At 47.4% G+C, this 20,031-nt stretch overlaps 1 protein-coding gene and 1 long non-coding RNA gene across 2 annotated transcripts in view; one reads left to right on the forward strand and one right to left on the reverse strand.

The window, feature by feature from the left end:
• LOC149361173 (monocarboxylate transporter 9-like) overlaps positions 1 to 20,031 on the forward strand; it is an 89,743-nt gene that overhangs the window by 34,511 nt on the left and 35,201 nt on the right. Inside the window, exon 2 of the mRNA XM_089572617.1 lies at positions 19,284 to 19,519. The gene's annotated coding sequence lies outside the window, so the exon portion shown is untranslated. The remainder of the gene's footprint in view (positions 1 to 19,283; positions 19,520 to 20,031) is intronic.
• The window catches only part of LOC149361174 (uncharacterized), a 28,869-nt gene continuing 24,425 nt past the window's right edge, over positions 15,588 to 20,031 (reverse strand). The window contains exon 3 of the long non-coding RNA XR_016288918.1: positions 15,588 to 15,723. This is a non-coding gene — a long non-coding RNA (uncharacterized LOC149361174). The remainder of the gene's footprint in view (positions 15,724 to 20,031) is intronic.

Genomic DNA, 20,031 nt, shown 5'->3' on the forward strand with positions numbered 1-20,031 from the left:
CTCAGCGGCACGATAGCGGCTACGGGGAGGACCGTTCGTCATACCAGTCACGTACGCGCCTCGGAGGGGGCTTAAAAGGCATTAGGCATGCTGGTCTCCTAAGAGGTAGTTAGTCGAGGCGATTAGGTTGCCGGTATACAGGCTGTCGTAGAGCAACGACGATAAGTGGCGGCTGGCTTGCGCTCGCCCCGAGGACGAGTACCGCACGCGCGTCATACGACATCAACAGATTTCTAGAACCACTCAAAAGCACTCAGGCGGCGGTGAGTCCTCTGAGGCGTAAGTAGGCCAGGTTTCTGCAGCATTTAAGCAGCGACGTTTAGCGCAACCGAGTGCAAACGTTATTACTACAAAGTGGTTTGTTCTGGTGTTACAACTGATGGGCGGGTTAAGGGGTTACGAAGCAGCCCGGAAAAGGCGCTCGATCCCAAAAAGGAAAATGAGCAGTGCATCAACGCTGAGATATCGATTATCGGATAGAGTTTAGAAAGCCGCACGGCTTTTCTCCAGCAAAGCACGCGCGTCGCAGCTTTTTAGATACGCTCGAGTCAGTGTAGTACGCACGTGCTAAGCGTCTCTGTCGTGCCCCATTTCTTGTGAATGAATCTGGCGATGTTTTGGTATTCTTGATAGGGGCTCGTCAGATAAGGGCTTCTTTGCAGTCTTCGTTCCTTGAGTGATGCATCGAGATGTCGTAATGCGTGCTGCTTGTAAGTGGAATGCATCACTCCTTTTCCCGAGCCGTATACACTAGTGGGATGACTATAGCAAGGGTACGGCATTTTACGCGGCCTTTTGCTCTTGGAATTAGGCGAAGGTTTTGTGACCGTTGGTGACGTTATTAATATTCATTTATTTTTGCGTTACGTGTTGACGCCTACCACACGCATCTGGGAAGACTGCAGGCGGAAACTGGCCAGCTAATTGAGGAGCGCAGAGAAATGGTGTTGGAAAACTAACGCTCCCAGAAATGCTGGGAAATAGGGCGGCTGTGTTTTTAAGACAGCCTTGATGTGTAGTGGACCAGCAGAATTTCTACAATGAAGAATCTTTCATATGCCGCTGATGTGCAAAGTGGCATTCATGCTCTTTAAGGCTTGAATGTGGAACCAGAGGGATGGAGCAAAAAAATAGGCGATATTCTGTTTCTCCGAGCGCCGAACATATAAATATCGAATAGTTGCGCTGGCGACGGATGACCAGAAATACCTCATTACAAGGTACCTCTTCATGCGCACCTTTCCTCAGCTGTCCTCAGTAAGGCATGTTGACAGGCTAGTTGGTTTTTCATCTTGAAACTTGGGAAAAAACCCGCCTAGGCGCAAATGATCTCACGACACAAAAAGAGACGAGGAGACAACGGATTGGCGCCTGTCCGTTGTCTCCTCGTCTCTTTTTGTGTCGTGAAATCATTTTCGCCTAGGTGGGTTTTTTCCCAAGTTTCAAGATTCCTCAGCTGTGTCCACCCAGTTTGACCATTAGGTTGCCGTGGCAAACTGACACTACTCTCAGAAGCAGGGGCGTCGCCAGGCGGGGGGGAGGGGGGGTGGTGGTGTAAGACCAGCTTCCGGAATTTTCTGAGCGCTGCATTCCCCCTCCCCCACTCCTTTTGTCCTTTCTTACGTCCGTGCTATTCACACCGGATCGATATAATAAAAAGTAAAAATTAAAAGAAGTTCGTCGGTCTGTTTTACAAAAATAGCTCCCATTCTAATAGGAGGGGAAGTATATACTGCCGAAACTTGTCACTCTTTTTCGCCATCGCACACCATAGGGCACTCCTTTTAATTTTAGGAACAGTTCAATCAATGAAACATGCTTTCCACGTCAGGCTACCTTTTCATCCTTTGTGGCGGGAAATAACAAGCGCCGACCGATCGTTAGACACAAAAAAAAGACGTTTTGGCTCCGCTACTGGAGCCTTATTCACAATGAAAGGGAGAATGAAGTGAAGGTTCATTTTATATGCTTCTTGGTGTGACGTAAGCAGCGCGTGTAGATCGGGGGTAGATGTCCTTTGGGTTTCCGTCGAACCCTGGATTTCTTTTCATCTTTTGCATTGTCCTCAGAAGATCATAAAGTATCGCGAGAATAAAAAAGTGCCTCTGTGTCCGGGCGCCGGTTCATATGCATGAAGTAGAGGTTTCGACAAATGCTATTCGTTTGCAGTTGCTGACTTTGTTGTTGTTGTATGCTATGTGAATAATTTTCAGATAGCCGCTATTTTTCTTACGAGTGTTTTTTTGCGAGAAAATAAATGTTATTTACGAATCAAGCTGTGAACTAAACAAAATTCTAACCCTTCGCCTTTATTGCAGCCCGAAAAATCATTAAGATAGTGTTTGCGCGCAGGCTCTCTTCCTTTTGATTTTTTTACCTGCCGCGTAAACACCCCCCGAAAAATATTTCTGGCTGCACCACTGATCAGAAGTATTAATTGTTGGGCTAGTTGGTGCTGTAGTTGGGACATATTCATCGAATAGCAGCGCAACGGCTTCAGACCAACGAAGACACACAGAAGGAAGGGAGGAAAGGACGAACACGGCGCTGACTCTCAACTGTTGCTGGCTCTCAGATCTGCGCCTCCTTCATCAGGCCACATATCACCTGAAATGTAGGTACCGTTATAGCTGACTAGCACTCGAAATGACGCAAGAAAAAGACCATTCATTAGTTAGCGCAATGCACTATCACCGTCCAGGGGCAAGTAATGACAATCATCGGGTTAGCTAGATTGACGCCTGCAGGAGCTCTCTTTTATAGAGCGTTTGTCGTGCGGGCAATATTTCCGTTAATTATTCGTGCGCTATTGCATTTGGAAGTTGTCAGTTTTTCAAAATTACATTCGCAATATTCGAAGGGATGAAAATGATTGAATGCTGCAATTTTTTAGAGCACTGCATTCAGCTACCGGTACAGGCTGCGAGGCATTGTTAAGATGATCGCAGGAGCTTTTTACTACGGGGCCCCATCTGGTGCTTGGAAGTGAAAAGAAAAGCTCATTTTAACTAAAGCGCTTCCTTTGCGTATCCTGACATTGTAGGCCTTGCCTGACTGTCTGCATATAATGGGCAGCGCAGAGCCCTGCTGGAAAGCAGAACGGCCTGAAGCACCAACGCAGAACACCACCTGGCAAATAGCGGCCGTAAGAGCTAACCTGACATGCATGACCACAAGGAATTTGCCCTTAAACGTTATTTGGGGGAAAAGAGGGACATTATAAGTTTAACTACTAGATTTGAAGAGCAGAAATCAAACTTAACCGCCTTTTCTGGGAGAATATTAGCTGGCAAGCCGCAGACAGCCTGCTAAAAGGACATCATGTGCAAGTTCCGCACACTTTGACGAGCGTCTTAGCGACCTACTTCGGCTGTAAACTTAAATTGTCGAACGTGAATAACGCCGGCGTGTAAGCAGGTTTCCTTCACAGTGACTTGTAATATTCGCTTTTGCACTGGTTTTAATGCAGATTTTTAGGCGAAGAAAACTCCGGTCATTCTGGATTAGGCACGAGAACAGGAAGCTTGAGATGTGAACGAATACAAATCGAGCCACACCCGCCACCGAGAGACAGGAGGGCGTGGCGCAGTGACCTATGAGCAGCCAATGGAACATAACGGCAAGAAAAAAACGGACGAGAACACGCGAGAGAAGCGTTCTCCGTGTTTTCTTGAGCTTTTGTATTCTATTAGCTATGTCTCTGCACTAACTAGCTCAAACCAAAGTCTTGCGGCAAAGTTATCTTACATCTCGAATGCCGTCATCTTTTCTTTCCTGCTGTTTCGGTTTCTGTGACGTCTGCCACATGTTACATCGCATTACGTTCTAAGGACCGCCGGTGGGGGGGGGGGGGGGGGGGGGGTGAAACGTCGGAAACGGCTAATTACAAAATTTGAAGAAAAAAAAACTAAACAAGAACACAGTGGCCACTCTCACTTGATGTTATGGGCTCTGGAATAGAATTAACTAATAATGGAGTTGGATCCACATTTTGTACAAGGAGCGTCATGGGTTTCAATGCAAATGATGAACGTCATCAAGTTCTAATTGCATATCGTGTTGAGAAAGAGTTCGAAGAAATTTCGGCCAGGAAGCAGTGGGCGCCACGTGCTGCTTACGCGGAATTAACGAGCACAGTGAATTAATGCTGTCCGGAGCGGCGGGCCTACGACATTTGCCTTTGCGCAATGAAACGTTTAATACCGGTTCGGGCGCAGTTCTGTCTTTATAGCTGGGAAAGAGAAGCAAGTAATACCTGGTCGACCAAGTGCGGAGAGGTACCGAAACTTGTGAATATATGCTGCTGGTATGTAGACGCGGCGTGATCTGTTCTGTGCTGGTCAGCGTGACGCTGAGTGAGGCGCGAGGACCCTGCTTGAAGAGCCGCATCCCTCTCACCCTCGGATTCTAGCAACCGCCGTGGACCAAAGGCAGCTGATCATCCACGCCAACGCACTGCGCTTTCCAGGTGCATTGATGGTCTGTTCTCTTGGTCTTTGCTTTTTTAGCTTCATTCATTTAGGCGACGCCCTGCGTTCCACCCTTATAATCTCACGCTGAAAAGGCTTTTGCTGCCTTCTCTTGACCAGGAGCCTGAGGTGAGCACCTGATCATTTTGAACGTTGACTCTGCTGATAGAATTTCGGTGCCGTACTTACTCGAGTATGAGAAAGTACCGTGCCTCTAATATGACTGCCTTTCCGCTTTGTGAGCCGCCTTCGAAGATACGTGTTAGCTCTGCGTCTCAACGGAGCTGTCCTCGTGTGACTGTGCTTTCTTTAATCCTTTCCCTAACGTGTGAAATAAGCTATCGTGTTTCTAACTACGGAACCGTTTTTGCCTTAGTGCGGATAATCTAACCGCGTAGAAAAAAAGAGGCAATTTTCAAATGATATCAATCTTTTTTGCTTGCTACATCACGTCCTTTTCTGCCTGAGTGCTGAGAATCTCTTCGCGTAGAGAACATATGCAGTTTTAAAATGTTGTGAACCGTTTGCTGTATTACCGAAACCTTTTTGCTAAGTGCGAAGAATCTTTTCGTGTAGACGCAATGAGGTCAACCTTGCTTGTTGCGGCTACTAAAAAAAATAATTGTGATAGCAGTTTGACTTTGTGGCGTGGTCTAACAGGAGGATTACGTAACTGGTTCTGCCATAAAAAATAAAAACAAATTACTTCTGAGGACCAACATTGACCGAATTCGACAGCTTTCATTTTTCCTGGAGGTTAACAAAACTCGAAACGAGCGTTACGACGACGGGCTTTGAGAGAGTGATGCAGAGCCATTCACGCGCAATACCTGAAAGTGCCACACTTTTTGTAGACCCGTCGCTGTTCGGGTTTTAGTTCTGCCAATAGTACTCTACACTTCTTAAAAATGGTCTATTCAGCTTTGTTCTGTAAGGTAAGAAGTGGTGCACTTTCGTTCGTGCACTTTTCTGTTGGCCTTGACCAGGCGAGCCTGATTTCTAGAGCCCTTGGCACCCTGCAAGCAAAATTCAACCACGCGGCCATCGAGCAGATTACCTGTGGCTTTCGGCGTCCATAACTGCACTAGAAGTTAAATGACTAGGCTGGCTAGCCACCAGCCCCTTCCGCTGTGCACGTTTTGGGAGTAACATTGAGAGTAACACAGTTGGATGGTAGGAGTTAAATAAATAAAATTTAAGACCGTGGGGCTTTTGCGCTGCGACGATTCCTTTGAAGGCAACTACGGCTTACGTAGAGCAGTAAAGTATGGCATTGTAGCGCCCGGCGACGCTATAAAGCGCCGGCGCTGAGATCGGCGTTACAGCGCGCGCTAGAGGAAAATATAGACGGACAGCGCGTGCTCGTGGCGCACGCCCGGCACGAGTAGTCCGGAACGAGAAGCCTGCCACGCTGGTCGTCTTTCTGTGGTGTTCCGCTGCGACCCCGCAAAATCCTCAACAGTGGTGACCTGGCGAACCGTGCCTTCTATCTCAGCGGCGTTCCAGCATGGCGTACTGGCAGCACCCAAGTTTCGACCCGCCGCTCCCGGCGTTCCGGCCTGCAGGCGTCGGCGGGTGGTTCGCCCAACTGGAGGCTGCGATGTACCTGAACGGCATCACCATCCAGCCGTTCAAACACGAAGTCCTTTGTGACATCCTCCCGGCCGACCTCCTGCGTCGGCTCACCTACTCTGCTTTCGGCGGCCGGCCATACGATGAGCTGCGTGCGGCCGTCTTGGCGTACTTCGGCGCCTACTACGTTCCGCCGCCGCTCTACGACGCAGCGGACCCGTTTTCGCCGCCGCCAGCCTCTGTCCCTGGACCGGCCTCGCTCGCGCCCACGCAGCCTTCATCAGAACCCGGCCCGCCTCAGCAGCCCCTCGCCGCATCGCCGCCACTCCCGTCCAGCGTCTCCAGCCCGGCTGTCTCTCTCGACGCCACACCAGGTGGGATCCGCACGAGCTTCGCCTCGCGTCCTTCTCCCACTACTATCGTACCCGCGTCTCTGGCCCTGCCTCTTTGCGCTTCAGTGGCGTTGTCGCCAGAGCCTCCTGCAGCCAAAGACGACTCTGCGGCAGCAGCCGTGCCGAGGCTTCCGGCATCTCCATCTACCTCGTCACTACCGCCAACAGCTCTGCAGGCCTCTTCTGTGAGGTTGAAGCCGTCGCCCGCTGATGCTAAAGAGCCCTCGACAACGACCAAGCCTGCTTGTCACACTCCCAGCCCCTCAGAAGGTCCGCAGAGCACTACTCGTCATCAGGAGCTGGATGAGAAAGCCAACCCGATGACAGCAGTACCAAGCACGGCGATCGCCTCCAGCCCCACTTTGCCTGAAACAGTTCCTGACCCAGTGTCAGCGCTTGCTCTCAAGCCCGACCATGCCCACACGCGCATCAGCACTGGCCAGTCGCTCCGGACGGCCACTCCCGCTTTACCCCAGCACCTGGAATTGAACCCAGCAACTTCCTCCGTCATCACCACAGCTGTCACCGTTGTCTCGTCGGTCACACCTGTGCCAACCCTAGTGGCCGGACCGCACTGCTCGCGCCCTACATCAGGGGCACCTGAGCCATGTAAGCCAGCCATTTCCACCTATTTGGACGACTTGAAGCTGGCGCTACAGCAGCGACACGACACCACGCTAAAGACCACATCTGTCCACGGAGCCGTTTCGACCGCTCCCTTGCTTGTGACGGCGTACTCTGTGTGCCAGCTTCCCGCCGACATCAGCTGCAACGGTCCAGCACCAATGACACTTGTGCCAGCGGGCAGCACTACAGTCGGTGACGGCCCCACCATGGCCTCCATTGCCCTAATATGCTTTGTCAGCTCGGCACCCTGCATCATTCGCCCATTGCGCAGCAGCCAGGCTCGTCCACCTGAATCCGCGCCCTCCACCCGACGGCTCTTCCCGGACCCTGACATGAACTTACCGGACCCTCCCTCCATCGCGTGACCTCCATCTGTACCCCGTCGGCGCGTACATTTCGCCGTTCCGTCTAGGCGGGGGGCCCTGTAGCGCCCGGCGACGCTATAAAGCGCCGGCGCTGAGATCGGCGTTACAGCGCGCGCTAGAGGAAAATATAGACGGACAGCGCGTGCTCGTGGCGCACGCCCGGCACGAGTAGTCCGGAACGAGAAGCCTGCCACGCTGGTCGTCTTTCTGTGGTGTTCCGCTGCGACCCCGCTAATACCTCAACAGCATTTCCCTTTCACCCCCATGCGGACGCCGCTAGACGGAGCTGGTTCTTCGGATGGAAAGGCCGATGTTGCCCATTCACCTTTGTTGAGTTGGTGTGAGTGCAGCAGCTTGCACGGCTGTGATGGTGTCGAATGAAGTTGTGGAAGAAAGAGAGGCGCAGTAACCACAGATTGTAATTTGGTAATAAAGGCGTTTCCGCAAGTATTAAAAGTGTATCTTGAAAAAGTAAGAAAGCAAAAAAGTTGTATAGTGCGCTCGCAAAAACTATTAAAAGTTTAAAAGAAAAATTTTGCTACGCGCCCGAAGAATGGACAATTATCTTCAATAATTGCATAAAAATATCTTACAATATTCCCATATTCAAATGTGTATCCAAGAACACTGGACTTCGTTTTTAAAATAGTAAATAGGACTGGTATCTGTAGAGGAAACATGCAAAGGAGGTGTGGAGTTCGATCCCCAGTGCCACCGAGTACACAGTGGTGATGCAATGGTAACAAGCTTTCCCTTGGCCCGGTGGTGCTCGGCTTCTATTCCTTGAAAAGCTGGGAAAATGTGGCTTTAAGACTAGCTTGTGCCGACAAAAAAAAAAAATTCCTTCTGCGAAGGCTCTCTTCTAGGAAAGCTGCCCTTGCGCCATTAAAATACATCATGTTAATTATAATCCCGATCATCATGTAGGAAAACAAGCAAGGCTACACATTTTATTAGTGTTCAATTAAATTAGCAATGTATTGGCCCGTTCTGTACAGCAGCTGGGCCCAAGACCACATTATTGCAGTACGCCGGAGTGCATTTCGATCATCCTGGAGTTATGACCGTTGTGTGCAACGAACTGTGGGCAATTAGCAAGAAAACAGTTCATTACAGACAGCTGTACTTAATATTTAATTGTTTAAACATAATGAAACCACCGCCTCGGTGGTTTGATGGTTATGGTGTTCGGCTGCTGGCCAGAAAGGCGCGGGTTCGATCCCGGCCGTGGTGGTTCACGTTGAGGCTCGTGTACTGTGTGATGTCAGTGCACCTTAGAGAACCACAGGTGGTCGAATTTATCCGGAGGCCTCCATTACCGTGTCCCCATTGCCTAAATCACTTTGGGACGTTCAAACCTATAAATAAAACTAAACCATAATGAAAACAGCAAGAAAAATGAGAAAACGAGAGGCCTGTCCTGTATGCTTCCTCTTTTTGTGCTCCCGTTTTTGTTGCTGGTTTCATTACGTTAGATCCACGCCAAGTAGCCCGCACGGTTGCTCTGGTGCGTTGATTCGTTTAGCTTGTGCAGAGCTTATGAAAAGCACTTTCGTGCTCCTTTGGAAAGTCTAAGTAGTGTAGCCGGCACAGGGTGAGCCGTCTTAAATGAGGTGCAATTTATGCTTGAAGGGGAAAAGCTGTGCTTCTCATGCATACAATTATCCAAAACTATGCTGCGCCGCTGTGAAGAATTAAGATTTAAGAAAGTTATTGCATCCGAATATATTACATTTTCTGATAGCTTGAACAGGTGCTTGTGACAGGAGCTTGACCAGAAGTAGGTAGGAGTAGTTTTATCACAGTGCTTGTTTTATCGTCCTATCCACAAGTTATCAAGCAAACTTAGTGAAGATGTGTCTTCTGAGTGTTCAAAAAGTTTTTGTTAGGGTTTATAAATTACGAGAACATGTAATTTCTATAAACTCACCTGTCATACGATCGTAACCCCGAGACGGGGGATATATTTACAGTCTTTGTCAAAAGTTTAGAGCCCAGGGGGTTCACTTCCTAGCTTTATATTGGGACTCAAGGAGCATTCATGGCAGTCCTACCTATTGCAGGACGCAGTACCAGAAATCTTCTCATGTCCAGGAAATTTGGAGCGCTAGAGATCCATTAAGAACGACACAGTGTGGCTCAAAAGAAAACCCCCTGGGCTCCAAACTTTTGACAAAGGCTGTACATTCTCGATTAGTTTCAGAGATACCTGAATTAGGATATCGATTCTAAGTATCACATGTAGTCGTAATAGTTTGCTGGAGGCTGAGCATTGTTTGAGGCATAGAAGATTTTTTGTTTCAGTATGATTAATAAGAAGGGTCGCACATTGACACGCATGGATTGAGCTTTGTCATTAAGGTGGCTGTTGTTACTATGTAGCAGGTTCAAATAACGCTTGAATGGGCCGCTTGAGGAAGATTCATTTCGTGGCGCGTAGAGAAATTGGCGCCTTTCTTTTCCAACAGCGCCGGTAAACGTGCCCCATGCATACATTTTATGTCGTAAGAAAGCTATTTTTAACGGGCGAAGAATACAGCGCGAGTACCTCGTGAAACGCTCAGGTTTGAAAATTAGACGTGTTTCCAAATATGCTGAGTCCTTCTCTGTATTTCAGTTGGTGTTTTTTTAGATAGTGCAATTCGAGGTAGATTTGTTTTTCATTGTAGCATAATGTTGGCAGAATCTTTATGATAGAACCATAAAAAGAGAGATGCGACAACAGAAAGCAAACAGTACGGAAAGAAAAAGGCTCTGGGGAGACCGCATGATGCAACCAAGCAGTTGTTCCTTCGCCAACGAGACATAAATCTACTGTACTCTTCATTAACGTTCTTCAATGAAATGAGTGTCTCTTGCTGTCGGCGATAGATGCACAAGGAAACATGTTTTCGGCTCTATGTATTAAGTACGGAGGAAAGAAAAGAAGATCGTCCTTTCATTGTGCGTTGAGCGTCTAAATGTCGACCAAGGCACTAGCCCCACATTTAGATTGCTTGTTGCCTTCCTCAGTGTCTTTCATGTTAGAATTTCTCTAATAAGACACAGGCGAGCGCGAAGTCTTAACGATTAGGCCACTTATTTTAACAGCCCGTGGCGACGGATCTGCTGGATGAAGCCTCAGAAGAAAGGCGTCACGCTGCACGCAAGATTCATAGGCTTCGCGCCCCCTGCCATGAAAAAATGAACACCTGCGCCACTGACCAGCGCAAAATTTTCTATCAAGCCTATCCCTAGTCATCTCACTGAGTCGGAGAACTAAGCGTAGCGAAAAGAAATTAGTAAGAGAGCAACTTTCGCCTGAAGCGCCGTTGTCATGCTGGGGAACAGCAAACATCCGAAAGGTCCGTTTGGTGGCCATGGTGCAGATAAAGAGTGCTCCGCGGGACACGAAACCAGTTTTTGCTTGACTTTGAACTTAATTGTGAAAATAAATTGTGCCCTGGACCCGTTTATCTATCTTTTTGCCTTCATACAGGATATATCTAGTTTAGCAGTGAAGTTAACGCTTCTGCTTTACTGAAGTGCAGACAGTAGAGCGATGTATGCACCACTGAATCAATTAAACAAACTTTACTGTGCTGTTGCGCGGACCGGGGTTCATTAAGCCTATGTACTGTCGTTCAAATTTGCCTACCGATCCTAGAGCTTCGGTGACAGCCATGCGGGTTTAATCTTTTTAAAAATTTCAGTTCAAAGGTTTCATGCATTTCATTTTCACTTTTAAAGGCTTCTCGGAAAAATTGGGGAAGTTTAACGTGTAATGCTTTATCTTCTGCAAAAGAACTGACGTCGTTCCTGCCTTGGCCTGCCGTAAAGTTTTTCATCCACGACGCATAAACACCTTCGGTGCATTTTAAAGTGGATTGCTGCAGAAGTTAGCAATTCGGGATGTGTTCAAGAGATTGCAACATTAAACTTGAAATGCGTAGGGCGATCTGCATATATTCCTTGCAGTTTACAGCTGCGCATGTCCATGCCTATGGTGAAGTATTGAAGAAGGAAGTCCTTATCTTGACTCCATCGTCAGCCATGAGAGCCATCACGGGCGTATATCTCCGGACTTATCTCTCCTAATCAAATGAAGCGTGCTTCCATCCTATATTGCGTTGCCAGGAAAGCAGTAAAACAGTTGCTCAACGCTGCGATTAGCTAACTGGAATGGTTTCCTTGTCGATGTATATACGACGAGAATACTTGTTTTTGCAGGGTTTAAGAAAACCAGAAGCAATATATTCCTTCACCAATACTAAACGGATTGCACGCGGCTTCTAAGACATACAGTCATCAATATGAGCACATGTTCAAGATGAATAAATCTATGAGTGGGACGAATGTTTCTTATGCTGGCTTTTTTCCTAAAAAAGATGTAGGGTGTAGGTGCTCTCGGTCATGCACATTTCCTAAGAAGGTCCTCAAAAGTAGGAAATATTTTCTTTGTAATTTAAGCCATACTTTGCAGGATCGCTAGATGTTTGTCAACACTTTGTTGTGCATCGCTTGTAGGCAACGTTGGTTTAAGGGTAATAAAGTGAGCGATAGCTGGCAAGTCAACTCTTCGTCATTGCGAAATTCGTGTCTTATACTTACGGTCGGAACCCGAATTGCCCAGTGACTTTTGCTTGTCATTGTGTGTCGACATTCGGTCTGAGTCTGTTCTGAAGTACGAACTGCATACACCGTGACGAAGATGCAAACTGGAATATTAGAAATAGCGGCCCAGTTTTATGGTGAACACATGCGACATGCTAATGTAGTTATTGGCACCAGACGTCCAACGGAAGAACGTTATCATTCTCACACGCTCGTCTAAGATCGCAAAAGAGGCTACGGCAGGCCCGCTCCAGCACAGATCTTGTCTCCTTGCATCTAGTGACACTATCAGTTACGTACAGTCACCCGTATCATATAGTCGCTCTGATGAGCGGAAAAGAGAAAGAATGCCTAAACTAGCCTGCTGCTTAGTGGAAACATTACGCTAAAGCCATCATGTTTAGCTAAACGTAACCTTGATTTCCCAGTAACGTTCTTCACTTTCTATCTCCACAACGGCGTCTCTTAATTTTCTCCCCGTTTTTTATGCGAAGCATATTACAATAGGTAACCCAAGCCCTTCGTGACGGTTACACGCCATGCCCACCACGTGACACAATGACGTCACGACAGATGAGAGACGGGGCTCCAACGCGTGCTGTCGCTGCGGTTGCACGCCGTGCAGACCACGTGGTATGGGGACATCACACCACGTGACACAATGACGTCACGACAGATGAGAGACGGGGCTCCAACTTGTGCCGTCGCTGCGGTTGCACGCCGTGTGAATCACGTGGTATGGTGACGTCACACTCCCGCGCATTTCGAACGCGCGTTCACACTCGGTGTAGGTGAAACGCTCGCTCCACCGGGCAGGCGGACGCGGCTTCCGTGGCAATCCAGGCGCTCACCCAACGCGCGTCTCGGGGTTAGTCGGCGTTCCGCTGTAGCCATGCCGTTGTCTTCCCCCACGGCGAAGGCTTCTAGTGGTTGTATTAAAATGACCAAGTATTCAACCAAGGAAAGCCATGTATTACCAAGCCTAGCCATCAATATGCTTCGCATCTGACTAGGCTTAACGTTAGCTAAGCCTCAGCCATTTTTTTTTCCCTTACCCGTCTTTTCTTGCTTCTCTCTCTCTAATGCCTTGGTTCGGCTTGCATTGACTTAGCGGCGATCGGCATGGGCGCCAAGGCATGCAGTGTACAGCGGGCTTAAGCTCGATCACGAAGGCAATGCGATGGAGGGCTCTCACTTGGGGTTCTCGCCGCAAACCTCTCCTGGCTCGATATTCACTACACCTTTCATGTACTTTGCCAGCGATCGTAGGGACGCCTCAAAGCGATCCAATGCACAGTTTGCTTTCATTTATGGTTTATGGGGTTTAACGCCCGAAAGGGACTCACGCTATGAAGGACGCCGTAGTGAAGGGCTCCGGAAATTTCGACCACCTGGGATTCTTTAACGTGCACTGATATCGCACAGAGCACGGGCCTCTAATATTTCGTCTCCATCGAAATTCGACCGCCGTGTCCGGTATCGAACCCACGTCTTTCGGAATTCCAAGTGTGGGAGGGAAAAGAAGTCGTACGTAATAAGTCCTCGCTATCTTTAACGTGACATCATTAAGGGACTTGCAGTTGACGTCGTCGCCGGTGTGTGCGAAAAAAGCGGTTTGGTCGAGAGGGTCGGCACGTCACACGTGGAGCTGTGGAATTGAAATTGTTTAAAACGTTAGCAAAACACGTAATTAGAAGGTTGAAACATGGCGCAAATATCATAATTACATGTAAGTACATTACTGAATTACCTGGGCGGAAAGAAAGAGTGGGGTAATTAGTCACGAATCGAACCCCGGACCCTTTGTTTGCGAGTCAGACACGCCACGCCTGGGCCAAGCAGTCGTGTTCCTTGTTTAAAGCGGGTCTTTAAACGTGTGTCCTGTGGTCGCTCACATACGAGGGGGTACCCAAAAGAAACCGGACTTATTTTTGTTTGAACTTATTTGTTCACATTTTCAGCACAGACCTTCAATATCCTTCAAAGTACTCTTCACTTACAATGATACGTTTGTCGAATCTTTCATTTCATTTTTCAAAAGATTGTTTAAATTCATCTTTTGTAATGCTTGACAGTACCTCCGTCGTTTTTTTCTTCACCTTAGCAACATCAGCGAAACGCTTTCCATTCACCTGTCTTTTCATTCTACGAAACAAAGAAAGTAGCACGCGGCAAGTTCGGGTGAGTATGAGGGTTGAGGAACAGAGTTCATGCCATTTTTGGTCCGAATTTGTCGTAGAGACAGGGCTGTGTGAGCAGAGGCATTGCCATGGTGGAAAAACCAGTCACCTGTCTGCCGCAAATCAGGCCGCTTCCACCGAACACTGTTGCCCAACCTTTTCAAAACATCCAAGCAGAAAGCCTGGTTAACTGCCTGACCCTGCGGAACAAATTCTGAATGGGCGACTCCTCTCACATCGAAAAAACAAATCAGCATTGTTTTGGGGTTTGGTTTCACCTGACGAGCTTTCTTTAGGCGAGGTGAATTTGAAGTTTTCCATTGGCATGACTGTTGCTTTGATTCAGGATTTAATTCAGGAACACTTGAGTTGACCCTATAGGATCGTCCTTGAACGCCTTTCTGAATATTTCAAGAGTTTCCGTTCCACTTTTTCCGGGAAAAAATCAGAATTTCACCGGCGCACCCTGTTCACGAAAATCAGCCATTGCAAAAACGACACTCACACAAAACAGTCGTCACTCTAAAACTCTGCCTAAAGTAGTCTGACCTCCTTCAGCGACGGCACTCGGCTTACTGACTCTGAAATGTTCGTTCTATGCGCTCCTAGCGGCAAAACGCGGTACCACATAAGCTGTGCCGATTCAAAAAATTAGTCCGGTTTCTTTTGGGTACCCCCTCGTAATAGGGAAAGAGCGTCCGAGTGGGTGAACGGAGCCGCTGGCGGGACCCACTAACGGTATGGTCTCATACCCTTAAAAGCACAACTTATTTATCCCCAAATTTTTTTCACCTTTTCTGTACACAATAGTGATTGGGAGCACTATGCGCCGGGCTGAGCACCTTTCTGTCCTGCAGCACCCCAAGAGAAGCATGTGCGTCTTAGAAAGGACGAAGCGGAGATTACGAATGACGGAAAGCTACCGGCTCCGGCTGAGAACTGACATGAGGGCAAGATGACCGCTGTTTGCGCTTCGTGCCGCCTCCACAGAATACCGCTTAGCCGCCACATTGGTTTTTTTCTTCTCCAGCTCCCTCCCCGAAAAAATAAAGAGACACCAACGATTCCCTTGCCACCAAAATGAAACTAACACCTGACAAGCGCCTCTTTATTATTTGTCAAAGTCGGTGGCAGGCACCCAGGAAGTCACGTCACTTGGCTGAGGCAGCGGCGATGAAGCACTAGAAACTCAGGAAAACCACTGTTTAAGTACGACGGCCTCGCTGTTTCGAACCCTCACACGCCCGGGAAGCCATGCGTCGCGCTCATTTGGAATGACCACGGCGCGCAGGGCGCACTGCGGAAGCCTCGCAGACCCCGAACCACCGCAGGCAGCTCCAAGTATGACAACATAGGGGCCGCATTTTGTAACTATTGATTTATTTTCATTTCATTTGGTCGTGACATCAGTCGCGAACGAAGTAGCAGGAGGTGGTGAAGGACATGACCAGTCACAGTTATTGTCGGTATGATGGCATCGTTGGCATGTTTCTGCTCTGATCGGCGTGACGTATTCTCCTGCGGCCTACGTCAGCAAGGAATAAAAAGAATTTCACTTGAACAACAACAACAGGAGACAGTGGCGTTTTGACAGGCACTTTAGGGGGTAAAAATAAAGAACATGCATGAAATGTACAAAACCATATTTCCCAGCATTTCACAACTTGGGCAGGACCCCACAGAAAAATTCACTTTGTGCGCTTTAAACCGTCTGATGTAACTGTTCATCTGACGTTTATAATTCTTTCAAGTTTGCGGAATTATCGGCCATGCGCTACGGTCTGTGTATAGCTCTGAAAAACATGGATAGATTACCACTCTCTGCCTTGTAGTGTCTTAATTAAGCACGTTTTTACAGCTGCCGCACTGCAATCATATTCAGTTTGAAAAACAGTGTCCTTAGTAGTGCAGCGTGAAACGTTGACTATTATTCTGAGAGCCTTTTTCTGTAGTTAATCATGTTTGGCCATTTTTGAAAAGGTGGTCGTTGCCCGCAGCAAAAAAATATAGTAACTAATTACGGAAGCGATGAATGAGTAGAGAATAAATTCTTTCACTCATAGCAGCAAAAGTAACATTGTCTGGACAAGATACCGACGAGCTTAGATTGTTCACCGTAGTCCCTATGTGTTTATTCCAGGACAAATGCTTATTGAAATACACTCCTGGGCTTTTAACATCGGAAACAAGTTCAATTTTAGTTGAGCCCAGACAGAGGTAAAAGTCTTGGAGTTTAGAAAGCTTATTTTTGGGCCGCAAAAGTAGTGCTTTGGTTTTATTAGTATTGAGCACTAATGAACTAATGATTGCCCATTCGTAAAGGAAATGCCAACGCTGATTCGCTTGCGCAACGAGATGACATATGTGAGTTGATTAAAAAATTTAAAAGAAATATAAAAAGTATACATGTCGTTTAAAAGGTGGCCGCAGAGGGCAAAGGGCCGCAGGCGTAGTCACGCTGCTGCTGCTGCTAAAGATAAACAACAATTTACCTAAAAAGCGGCCTTGAGGGACACAAACTCGTACAGATTTTACATCGGAAAACTATCTTTACATGCTCACTATGGGAGGTTAAGTAAGATTGCATAAATTGAAAGAGAACACCCCGAAAGCCATAAAAGTCTAGTTTGGCTACTAAAGTGTCATAACTGCTCGGGGCGAATGCTTTCCAAAAGCCTACAAATATACCCAGAATAAGCTATCTGTTTTCAAATGATTCTAAAATTAATTATTTAGTTAGAAGGAGGCTGCTATCTGCCGATCTGCCTTTCCTGCAAACATGCTGGCATGACGTTATTAGGGACTTTTTTCTAAAACGCGAGATCCAGAAATAGGCGTTTTGAAGAGACTGTAAGAATGAATATGTGACGACAATTTGGTAAATCTTTTCTGCGACCTCCTTTATTTAATACTGAGACTCCTGCTATTTTCCTGAGCTTCAGAAATAGTCCATTTTGTAAGTAAATCTTAAAAATTTATTCTTGTACTGAGCTGATGAGATGACTGACATACTTAAACTATTGCACCCGGAAATCTTCTATATCACATCTCTTGCTGCTGCGAAGGGCTTGAAAGAAATGATATTTTTACACCTGCTGATCTGTCAGCTACAGATGCGCACATCTTGCGCAAGATTCTCAGCAAGAAAAGTAAATAGTAATAGGATATGCCTTGGCTGTACAGCGTAAGCGGTGAAAATCACAAGATCAGGTGTAAATCATCCCACGTTTTTTTTTTAATATGTGCACCTTTCGTGTTTTCCTTAATTCCTTGCTTCAGAGCATGGCTCGAGAGTACACCCGCTGTGGGACATGGCGCTTAGTAGAGCAGAATGATGGGCCAGTTGGTGTAGCGACATCATCAAGAAAACTTTGCGCAGAATAACACAAGACGGAAGCGAGAAACACGTACACACACACACAATTGCGCTGCGTGTGTGTACGTGTTTCTCGCTTCCGTCTTGTGTTATTTATTCTGCGCAAAGTTCTCTTGACATAGCGCTATAGCAATTTTCCTTATAACTACTTACATCTCACACAGAGTGGCTAACAGGGCGCCCGAGAAAGGTTTAGAAAGCGACCGCGCGTTGCGCCGGTTGTCTACGCATAACCCCTTCTGAGACGCGCGGAGATTTGAAGCGTTTGACACTCGGAAGCTTGAGTTATCTATGCTGTTTTTGTAATATCTGAATTCGTGTTAGTGGATTTGCTGTCTTTGCCAATACAACTATTTGTTGACTGCTGATATGTCGGAGTGAACGTTATTTTGTGCGGCGATTATAAAGCATTCATCTGTCGTGGACATTTGGAATACTGAACGCCAGACTGCATTTCCGCTCGACATGTTGCACAGGACCCGAGCTGTAAAGAACCAATGGGGATCCCCGTGGCAGCGATACAGCTGGGAGGCTGGGCGAGCTCAGGGGCGTTACGCGAACGGGGCGAGCGCGGTGGGGAGCTAGAAATACATTTCGGCAATAATACGGGCCGATGCTTATATTAATGGTGTGACGCATCAGCCAGCATTATTTAGCACTTTTCCAGGGGCAGGTCTCCGCATGCCTCCAATTCCCCGACTATGCCAGCAAGACTGCGAGGCATAAACAGGACCGCTAATTGCGCATTTCAAATGCAGAAATGCGTTCTTGGCATCCGTGTCGGATTTCACGTGTTCACGTCGCGATTTTAAGCCGTGCCGTCAATTAGTGGCTGATGCCAGCGCCTTTACTAAATTTACAAAACTCATGTTCTCAGCGAGATCAGCGCAGTTTAAGAACACCAGCTGGTCTGATTTATTCCGGAGCTCTCCACTGTGATCACTCTGAAAGCCCATATGTGAGTTAGGTGTGCTAATCCTCACAATTTGCAATTTGAAATAAAATTTCCGTGCTTGGCAGTTATAGTGTACTCGGTGACAATGCTCCTTTCCGCAGTGATATTTTCGTCTTACGTTATCACGGCAGAAACTCATTCTCGGCCTCCGCCTTCCAAGTTCGCTGAGAGCGACCGGTTTTCGCGTGTACGCCGCAATCTTTGTCATCACTTTGGACGTGCGGTCGTAAGACACCACCTGACGCTTCGAAACGCCTCTCGAACACCATGCGAGTGTTTCTGTTGGAGTTAAAAGCGGTTAGCAAAGGCGCTACAGCGGTGCCTTGTGCGATCACTGCTGTGATCCCTGACGTCTTAACCTATTCTAATTAAACTCATCTAACGCGGTTTATTTTGGCAAGAAGGCAGAAATGAATACATGAGCTTCTCTAGCCGGAGTATTCCTCTATCCTGCATCATTTGTATTCCAGACTAACCGACCATCACGCCGGGAAAATTTTATTGGTCCGTTTTAGCCGAAGCGAATGCGTAAGCCTTCAATTGGTCCTTGACTGTGTGTCTTATATTCCGGTGATCACTCGGACCATCGACAATCAAGCGCGGTTTCTCGACACTGTATTTCTGCGTCAGTTGGCTTCAATAGAGCGAAGGCCCGCAGAAATTTTTCAACACCATATAGATAATGATATACATATAGAGTTCGGCGACAGTGGACTGTGAACACAGACCTAACCTTTTTCCTTTTGTACTGCAGTGCCTGCCACGGATCAGTTCCTGAAAAGGACCGATCGCACAGCGAACACAGCTGCCGCTTCATCACCCTCGGCCGTCGTTGCCACGCTCATCTGTCGCATGCGTATTCTGTAAAGAAGTCCCCCACGGCAGCCACGCCCCACCAGCCTACATAAGAGGGACGGCTGCCAGCTGAGACGCCAGTTCGGCGACAGTGCCTCTGCACACGGACCTCACCTTTTTCCTGTTGTACTACAGGTGAGGGCTATTTGCACTTTTTCCGAAGAATTGTATTTGTGTGCGCACTGTTGCCGAACACGATGTGTGCCTTGACCCTTATCCCTTGTTTAACACGAAAGTGTACAACCAAGATTTTTTGTATCCATAGCTTTCCCACTTTCCATCACAGTATGAGTAAGGAGACCAAAGAATTTTATAAGACCCTTGAGGACTTCAAGCGCGAACTTCGTGCGGACCTCAGTACTTTGAAAGACAGGGTGAAATTCTGCAGTGACACATGTGATGGTATAAATGACATCAAGGAAGAGCTGAAAGAAGTGCGAAAAGAATTTCAAGAGTTAGTGAAAAGAAACGAAGAACTTAAACCAATAAATATTTAAACCAATAAATAAACATGACTGCAACTCGGTCAGCATTAATTTTGGAGGATGCTTGCTGGGACAGGCTATCGAATAAAAATTCTGAGTGTCTGCTTCAGCCCCGATCTTTCATGGAATACCCATGTTAATCAACTTAAATCTGTCCTGTCC

The sequence above is a fragment of the Amblyomma mixtum genome, chromosome 2, assembly GCF_055824585.1.
Source record: "Amblyomma mixtum isolate Tamu chromosome 2, ASM5582458v1, whole genome shotgun sequence".
Classification (NCBI taxonomy): Eukaryota; Metazoa; Arthropoda; class Arachnida; order Ixodida; family Ixodidae; genus Amblyomma; species Amblyomma mixtum.